Genomic DNA, 10304 nt, shown 5'->3' with positions numbered 1-10304 from the left:
ATATGGAGTCCAGGTCTGTTTGATGACTCTGGGAAGGCTGACCACTGAGAATCTCTGACTCTGATCTCTTTTGTTGATTTCTGTGGACAAAACATGAGACACACACATAGGGAAGGAATGTTGTGTTTGTTTAATATTGTTTTAGGACTATGAAAATGGACAAAAGGAGCCTGTGGATTAAGAAAACAACAACAAAAAATGGGGAAAATCATATCAAATCAAATGTTATTTGTCACATACACATGGTTAGCAGATGTTAATGGTCACATGGTTAGCAGATGTTAATGGTCACATGGTTAGCAGATGTTAATGGTCACATGGTTAGCAGATGTTAATGGTCACATGGTTAGCAGATGTTAATGGTCACATGGTTAGCAGATGTTAATGGTCACATGGTTAGCAGATGTTAATGGTCACATGGTTAGCAGATGTTAATGGTCACATGGTTAGCAGATGTTAATGGTCACATGGTTATAGATGTTAATGGTCACATGGTTAGCAGATGTTAATGGTCACATGGTTAGCAGATGTTAATGGTCACATGGTTAGCAGATGTTAATGGTCACATGGTTAGCAGATGTTAATGGTCACATGGTTAGCAGATGTTAATGGTCACATGGTTAGCAGATGTTAATGGTCACATGGTTAGCAGATGTTAATGGTCACATGGTTAGCAGATGTTAATGGTCACATGGTTAGCAGATGTTAATGGTCACATGGTTAGCAGATGTTAATGGTCACATGGTTAGCAGATGTTAATGGTCACATGGTTAGCAGATGTTAATGGTCACATGGTTAGCAGATGTTAATGGTCACATGGTTGCAGATGTTAATGTGAGTGTAGCGAAATGCTTGTTCTTCTAGTTCCGACAATGCAGGAATAACCAACAAGTAATCTAACCTAACAATACCAAAACTACTACTTTATACACACAAGTGTAAAGGGATAAAGAATATGTACATAAAGATATATGAATGAGTGATGGTACAGAACTGCAAAGGCAAGATGCAGTAGATGGTATAGAGTACAGTATATACATATGAGATGAGTAATGTAGGGTATGTAAACATAAAAGTGACATATTTTAAAGTGGCTAGTGATACATGTATGACAGAAAGATGGCAAGATGCAGTAGATGATATTGAGTACAGTATATGAGTAAACATTATAATAAGTGGCATTGTTTAAAGTGGCTAGTGATACATTTTTACATCAATTTCCATCAATTTCTATTATTAAAGTGGCTAGAGTTGAGTCAGTATGTTGGCAGCAGCCACTCAATGTTCGTGGTGGCTGTTTAACAGTCTAATGGCCTTAAGATAGAAGCTGTTTTTCAGTCTCTCGGTCCCTGCTTTGATGCACCTGTACTGACCTCGCCTTCTGGATGATAGCGGGGTGAACAGGCAGTGGCTCGGGTGGTTGTTGTCCTTGATGATCTTCATGGCCTTCCTGTGACATCGGGTGGTGTAGGTGTCCTGGAGGGCAGGTAGTTTGCCCCGGTGATGCGTTGTGCAGACGTCACTACCCTCTGGAGAGCCTTATGGTTGTGTGCGGAGCAGTTGCCGTACCAGGCGGTGATACAGCCCGACAGGATGCTCTCGATTGTGCATCTGTAGAAGTTTGTGAGTGCTTTTGGTGACAAGCCGAATTTCTTCAGCCTCCTGAGGTTGAAGAGGCGCTGCTGCGCCTTCTTCACAATGCTGTCTGTGTGGGTGGACCAATTCAGTTGGTCTGTGATGTGTACGCCGAGGACCTTAAAACTTACTTCCCTCTCTACCACTGTCCCGTCGATGTGGATAAGGGGGTGTTCCCTCTGCTGTTTCCTGAAGTCCATAATCATCTCCTTTGTTTTGTTAACGTTGAGTGTGAGGTTATTTTCCTGACACCACACTCAGAGGGCCCTCACCTCCTCCCTGTAGGACGTCTCGTCGTTGTTAGTAATCAAGCCTACCACTGTTGTGTCGTCCGCACACTTGATGATTGAGTTGGAGGCGTGCATGGCCACGTATTCATTTACATTTACATTTAAGTCATTTAGCAGACGCTCTTATCCAGAGCGACTTACAAATTGGTGCTTTCACCTTATGACATCCAGTGGAACAGTATTCGTCAATGTTGGATGCAATGCGGAACATTTCCCAGTCCACGTGATGGAAGCAGTCTTGGAGTGTGGAATCAGATTGGTCGGACCAGCGTTGAACAGACCTCAGCGGGAACTTCTTGTTTTAGTCTCTGTCTGTAGGCAGGGATCAACAAAATGGAGTCGTGGTCAGCTTTTCCGAAAGGAGGGTGGGAGATGGCCTTATATGCGTCGGTCTCGGAAGTTAGAATAACAATGATCCAGGGTTTTATCAGCCCTGGTTGCGCATCGATATGCTGATAGAATTTAGGGAGTCTTGTTTTCAGATTAGCCTTGTTAAATCCCCAGCTACAATGAATGCAGCCTCAGGATATGTGGTTTCCAGTTTGCAAAGAGTCAAATAAAGTTTGTTCAGGGCCATCGATGTGTCTGCTTGGGGGAATATATGGCTGTGATTATAATCGAAGAGAATTCTCTTGGTAGATAATGCAGTCGACATTTGTTTGTGAGGAATTCTAAGTCAGGTGAACAGAAGGACTTGAGTTCCTGTATGTTGTTGTGATGACACCACGTCTCGTTAACCATTAGGCATACACCCCCGCCCCTCTTCTTACCAGAAAGATGTTTGTTTCTGTCTGCGCGATGCGTGGAGAAACCAGCTGGCTGCACGACTCTGATAGTGTCTCTCTAGTGAGCCATGTTTCCGTGAAGCAAAGAACGTTACAGTCTCTGATGTCCCTCTGGAATGCTACCCTTGCTCGGATTTCATCAACCTTGTTGTCAAGAGACTGGACATTGGCGAGAAGTATGCTAGGGAGTGGTGCACGATGTGCCCGTCTCCGGAGTCTGACCAGAAGACCGCTTCGTTTTCCCCTTTTACGACGACGTTGTTTAGGGTCGCCGGCTGGGATCTGATCCATTGTCCTGGTTGAAAGGCAGAACACAGGATCCGCTTCGGGAAAGTCATATTCCTGGTCATAATGATGGTGAGTTGACGTTGCTCTTATAGTCAGTAGTTCCTCCTGACTGTATGTAATGAAACCTAAGATTACCTGGGGTACTAATGTAAGAAATAACATTAAAAAAACGAAATACTGCATATTTCCTAGGAACGCGAAGCGAGGCGGCCATCTCTGTCAGCCCCGGAAGAGAGACAGTGTTGTTTAACTCACCTATCATGACCCATTAGTTATTCTTACCTTGGTTCAGTAGAAAAGTCTCCCTCTCTAAACTGTAAAGGTTGACTCATAGACTGGTCACTCTTCATGGACACACAGCTGGGAACAGGGGAGGCTGGTCTCTCCTGCTTGATTGGGCTTCAACAAAACAGAGACAAACATTACATCTCTCATCTACTCTGAGCTCATATGGGGAAAAACAAGAGTTTCATTCCAAAACGATATATATCAATTATCAGAATTGTTCGTAAATTAGCAGTTATAGTTTCGTGAAATTATGAACGAGATTGGTGTGTTTTTTCACTATCTCGTCATGGGGTTGTTCAATGTTACTAAATCTATCACTTGATGGTTTAATTTCAGAGAGACAAATAGTAATATTTTTTTTGCAAAATGATATTATTTCTGGATCACTCTCAAATGAGACCAACCGGCTCGATCCAGTCAGCAAAAAAATATATATGTAGCAAAACTAAATGTTTTTAGGTTTTGGTTTATGTCAGTTTAATTGTTTGTCATGCTATAAATGGTTATTTTATAGTTGTAAGTGGTAAATTCAACTAGAAAATGTTATATTTGAGTAATTACTGCTTTAGTAAAGAATTAGACATTATTCAGTACTCCTGCAGTTGCTACATAATTCCAATAGATGGCAGCTTAAGACCACAAATGAAATTTCAGAAGATTAGTTTAGTTTTCTCCCTGGAAACACCAACACTCCCCCTACTTTAGTAGAGAAAAACGTATTTTCCCAGAACATTCCTCAGATCATCAAAACGTTCTACAGCTGCACCATGGAGAGCATCCTGACGGGTTGCATCACTGCCTGGTATGGCAACTGATCGGCCTCCGACCGCAAGGCACAACAGAGGTTCGTACGTACAGCCTAGTACATACCAACCTTCCTGCCATCCAGGATCTTTATACCAGGCGGTGTCAGAAGAAGGCCCTAAAAATTGACTCCAGCCACCCTAGTCATAGACTGTTCTCTCTGCTACTACACGTCAAGCGGTACTGGAGGGCCAAGTCTAGGACCAAGAGGCTTCTAAACAGCTTCTAACCCCAAGCCATGAGACTCCTGAACATCTAATCAACTGGCTACCCAGACTATTTGCATTGACCCCCCCCCCCCTCTACACTGCTGCTACTCTCTGTTATTATCCATGCATAGTCACTTTAATAACTCTTTACATACCCTAAAACCCTTCATTATTATTCATTATTATACTTTTCTTATCTCTTACTTTTTAGGTATTTTCTTAAAATTGCATTGTTGGTTAGGGGCTTGTAAGCAAGCATTTCACGTTATTCAGCGCATGTGACAAACAATTTGATTTAATTAATTAATTGACGTATAGACATTAGCCTCATGGTGAGGCAGCTGAGAGTATTTTTGTGCTTAATTCCTTAGATCTCAAACCTGCCCCGCCATTTAGAAACAACACATTTTTTACTTTAAAAAACATATTCTGGCTGTTTAAATTGGCCACATCTTAAAAAGAGGTCAGGGACATGCATTTTGTTTAGTTTGGACACCTTTTACTGGAAACGAATACGGGCTCCCAAGTGGTTCAGTGGTCTAAGACATCTCAGTACTAGAGGAGTCACTGCAGACCCTGGTTCAGTGGTCTAAGACATCTCAGTACTAGAGGAGTCACTACAGACCCTGGTTCAGTGGTCTAAGACATCTCAGTACTAGAGGAGTCACTACAGACCCTGGTTCAGTGGTCTAACACATCTCAGTACTAGAGGAGTCACTGCAGACCCTGGTTCAGTGGTCTAAATTCCATCTCTATTGGGAAACCGGGCCCAGAGGGACTTACAGGACAGTTGCTGTATTGTAGTGTATTTTAGCTTTTAAAAAGCTTCTATAGTTTGGAATTTCCACTTTAAAAATGTCAAACTTGATTTGCCCTGATAGATTGTTAATGAATTATAATCCACATAATAATTCATATTTCCTGCTGCTGCTAGATTATTTTCCTGTTGTAAGGGCATTCATCTTTAGATATCTAGGGGAGACAACCACATATCACAGTCAAATATACAGGATACCAACATTCCTGTTAAATAATGGATATATAGATATCTAGGTGAGACAACCACATATCACAGTCAGATATACAGGATACCAAGATTCCTGTTAAATAATGGATATATAGATACCAAGGTGAGACAACAGTGGATATATAGATATCTAGGTGAGACAACCACATATCACAGCCAGATATACAGGATACCAAGATTCCTGTTAAATAATGGATATATAGATACCAAGGTGAGACAACAGTGGATATATAGATATCTAGGTGAGACAACCACATATCACAGCCAGATATACAGGATACCAAGATTCCTGTTAAATAATGGATATATAGATATCTAGGTGAGACAACCACATATCACAGTCTAATATACAGGATACCAACATTCCTGTTAAATAATGGAAATATAGATATCTAGGTGAGACAACCACATATCCCAGTCAGATATACAGGATACCAACATTCCTGTTAAATAATGGAAATATAGATATCTAGGTGAGACAACCACATATCCCAGTCAGATATACAGGATACCAACATTCCTGTTAAATAATGGATATATAGATATCTAGATGAGACAACCACATATCACAGTCAGATATACAGGATACCAACATTCCTGTTAAATAATGGATAAATAGATATCTAGATGAGACAACCACATATCACAGTCTAATATACAGGATACCAACATTCCATTCCAGCTAAACAACAGTTTTATAAACATCTGAAATCTATGAATAAAAAATCAGAGGACAATAATATTGAAGGTTAACATCCATTAGCAATCTGATGAAAAAACAGATGGGATTTTTGGGGGGGGATATAGCATTTTGGAAATAAACATAATAATTATTCAACAGAATTGTCATCTCACCTCTTAGCTCTGGTGTCATGTTCCAGAAAGAGAGTCATTGTAGAGGCAGGGCCCCCCTCCTCTCTCCCCCGAGAGAGGCTCATTTTAGAGGCTGGGCCCCCCTCCTCTCTCCCCCGAGAGAGTCTCATTTTAGAGGCTGGGCCCCCCTCCTCTCTCTCCCCAGAGAGACTCATTTTAGAGCACAAACCCCTAAACAGAGATCCAGCATGTTGGTTGTGGTTAACACAGTGACAACTAAACAGAGATCCAACATGTTGGTTGTGGTTAACACAGTGACAACTAAACAGAGATCCAACATGTTGGTTGTGGTCAACACAGTGACAACTAAACAGAGATCCAACATGTTGGTTGTGGTTAACACAGTGACAACTAAACAGAGATCCAACATGTTGGTTGTGGTTAACACAGTGACAACTAAACAGAGATCCAACATGTTGGTTGTGGTTAACACAGTGACAACTAACCAGAGATCCAACATGTTGGTTGTGGTTAACACAGTGACAACTAACCAGAGATCCAACATGTTGGTTGTGGTTAACACAGTGACAACTAAACAGAGATCCAACATGTTGGTTGTGGTTAACACAGTGACAACTAAACAGAGATCCAACATGTTGGTTGTGGTTAACACAGTGACAACTAAACAGAGATCCAACATGTTGGTTGTGGTTAACACAGTGACAACTAAACAGAGATCCAACATGTTGGTTGTGGTTAACACAGTGACAACTAAACAGAGATCCAACATGTTGGTTGTGGTTAACACAGTAACAACTAAACAGAGATCCAACATGTTGGTTGTGGTTAACACAGTGACAACTAAACAGAGATCCAGCATGTTGGTTGTGGTTAACACAGTGACAACTAACCAGAGATCCAACATGTTGGTTGTGGTTAACACAGTGACAACTAAACAGAGATCCAACATGTTGGTTGTGGTTAACACAGTAACAACTAAACAGAGATCCAGCATGTTGGTTGTGGTTAACACAGTGACAACTAAACAGAGATCCAACATGTTGGTTGTGGTTAACACAGTGACAACTAAACAGAGATCCAAAATGTTGGTTGTGGTTAACACAGTGACAACTAAACAGAGATCCAACATGTTGGTTGTGGTTAACACAGTAACAACTAAACAGAGATCCAGCATGTTGGTTGTGGTTAACACAGTGACAACTAAACAGAGATCCAACATGTTGGTTGTGGTTAACACAGTGACAACTAAACAGAGATCCAACATGTTGGTTGTGGTTAACACAGTGACAACTAAACAGAGATCCAGCATGTTGGTTGTGGTTAACACAGTGACAACTAAACAGAGATCCAACATGTTGGTTGTGGTTAACACAGTGACAACTAAACAGAGATCCAACATGTTGGTTGTGGTTAACACAGTGACAACTAAACAGAGATCACAACATGTTGGTTGTGGTTAACAGTCACAACTAATTATTGAATGTCAATTGTTCTCATTTATTCATTATCTCTTAGAAATGAATAATTTACTAACAGATACATCCAAACAGTCAGGTGATTTAATGCATCACATGAACATGTAGTTGTGACTGATATTTATCACCTCCATGTTTTGTGTCATTAATAATAATCATAACTGTTTGTTGAGGCTCCATATGTGCAACACCAATATCTCTACCTGTACTCTGCTGCCTGTGACTGGAACGAATTGCAAAAATCGCTGAAGTTGGAGACTTTTATCTCCCTCACCAACTTCAAACATCTGCTATCTGAGCAGCTAACCGATCGCTGCAGCTGTACATAGTCTATCGGTAAATAGCCCACCCATTTTCACCTACCTCATCCCCATACTGTTTTTATTTATTTACTTTTCTGCTCTTTTGCACACCAATATCTCTACCTGTACATGACCATCTGATCATTTATCACTCCAGTGTTAATCTGCAAAATTGTAATTATTCGCCTACCTCCTCATGCCTTTTGCACACATTGTATATAGACTCCCATTTTTTCTCTACTGTGTTATTGACTTGTTAATTGTTTACTCCATGTGTAACTCTGTGTTGTCTGATCACTCTGCTATGCTTTATCTTGGCCAGGTCGCAGTTGCAAATGAGAACTTGTTCTCAACTAGCCTACCTGGTTAAATAAAGGTGTTCTCAACTAGCCTACCTGGTTAAATAAAGGTGTTCTCAACTAGACTACCTGGTTAAATAAAGGTGTTCTCAACTAGCCTACCTGGTTAAATAAAGGTGTTCTCAACTAGCCTACCTGGTTAAATAAAGGTGTTCTCAACTAGCCTACCTGGTTAAATAAAGGTGTTCTCAACTAGCCTACCTGGTTAAATAAAGGTGTTCTCAACTAGCCTACCTGGTTAAATAAAGGTGTTCTCAACTAGCCTACCTGGTTAAATAAAGGTGTTCTCAACTAGCCTACCTGGTTAAATAAAGGTGTTCTCAACTGGCCTACCTGGTTAAATAAAGGTTGTTCTCAACTAGCCTACCTGGTTAAATAAAGGTTGTTCTCAACTAGCCTACCTGGTTAAATAAAGGTTGTTCTCAACTAGCCTACCTGGTTAAATAAAGGTGTTCTCAACTAGCCTACCTGGTTAAATAAAGGTGTTCTCAACTAGCCTACCTGGTTAAATAAAGGTGTTCTCAACTAGCCTACCTGGTTAAATAAAGGTGTTCTCAACTAGCCTACCTGGTTAAATAAAGGTGTTCTCAACTAGCCTACCTGGTTAAATAAAGGTGTTCTCAACTAGCCTACCTGGTTAAATAAAGGTGTTCTCAACTAGCCTACCTGGTTAAATAAAGGTGTTCTCAACTAGTCTACCTGGTTAAATAAAGGTGTTCTCAACTAGCCTACCTGGTTAAATAAAGGTGTTCTCAACTAGCCTACCTGGTTAAATAAAGGTGTTCTCAACTAGCCTACCTGGTTAAATAAAGGTGTTCTCAACTAGCCTACCTGGTTAAATAAAGGTGTTCTCAACTAGCCTACCTGGTTAAATAAAGGTGTTCTCAACTAGCCTACCTGGTTAAATAAAGGTGTTCTCAACTAGCCTACCTGGTTAAATAAAGGTGTTCTCAACTAGCCTACCTGGTTAAATAAAGGTGTTCTCAACTAGCCTACCTGGTTAAATAAAGGTGTTCTCAACTAGTCTACCTGGTTAAATAAAGGTGTTCTCAACTAGCCTACCTGGTTAAATAAAGGTGTTCTCAACTAGTCTACCTGGTTAAATAAAGGTGTTCTCAACTAGCCTACCTGGTTAAATAAAGGTGTTCTCAACTAGCCTACCTGGTTAAATAAAGGTGTTCTCAACTAGCCTACCTGGTTAAATAAAGGTGTTCTCAACTAACCTGGTTAAATAAAGGTGTTCTCAACTAGCCTACCTGGTTAAATAAAGGTGTTCTCAACTAGCCTACCTGGTTAAATAAAGGTGTTCTCAACTAGTCTACCTGGTTAAATAAAGGTGTTCTCAACTAGCCTACCTGGTTAAATAAAGGTGTTCTCAACTAGTCTACCTGGTTAAATAAAGGTGTTCTCAACTAGCCTACCTGGTTAAATAAAGGTGTTCTCAACTAGCCTACCTGGTTAAATAAAGGTGTTCTCAACTAGCCTACCTGGTTAAATAAAGGTGTTCTCAACTAGTCTACCTGGTTAAATAAAGGTGTTCTCAACTAGCCTACCTGGTTAAATAAAGGTGTTCTCAACTAGCCTACCTGGTTAAATAAAGGTGAAAAAATAAAATAAAAAAATAAAAAAAAAAACATAAAGAATCATATCTCAAGTCTTTCCATTGAATGTCTGACTACGACCTAACTTCATAATAATTAGCCAAGACTTACCAGAATCTGCCCGTCTTTCCTTCAAATCAACACATTTATCCTGCTTCTAACAGAGAAATATGTTTCCACAGTCATCTTGTAACCTCTGAGGGTTACATGCACAATTTCCTATGAAATCAGTTTTTATTCTGACACTCTTGCAGAGGAAGTAGCCTCGATTACAAATTTCAAAACCCTTTTTATATTACATATTTATTTTTTAATCTCAATACAAGTTTTAACATTCCAGGAAGGTTCTCATGGAAAATACAACTCAGATCCTGTACAGATATGGTCTTTATTTAAACCAAGGCAGT

General features: G+C 40.2%; 1 long non-coding RNA gene across 1 annotated transcript; it reads right to left on the bottom strand.

Moving 5' to 3' along the window:
• Positions 1-10090, bottom strand: LOC135568497 (uncharacterized). Its single transcript, XR_010462653.1, has 4 exons — positions 10009-10090; positions 6182-6370; positions 3281-3397; positions 1-80 (listed from the first exon to the last, which is right to left on the bottom strand). It is a non-coding gene; the product is annotated as an uncharacterized LOC135568497 (long non-coding RNA).
• Positions 10091-10304: the final 214 nt, after the last annotated feature.

This window comes from Oncorhynchus nerka, unplaced genomic scaffold (genome assembly GCF_034236695.1).
Source record: "Oncorhynchus nerka isolate Pitt River unplaced genomic scaffold, Oner_Uvic_2.0 unplaced_scaffold_1541, whole genome shotgun sequence".
Taxonomy (NCBI): domain Eukaryota; kingdom Metazoa; phylum Chordata; class Actinopteri; order Salmoniformes; family Salmonidae; genus Oncorhynchus; species Oncorhynchus nerka.
The sequence above is the reverse complement of the archived record's forward strand: the minus strand, read 5'-3'. Positions and strand labels throughout refer to the sequence as shown.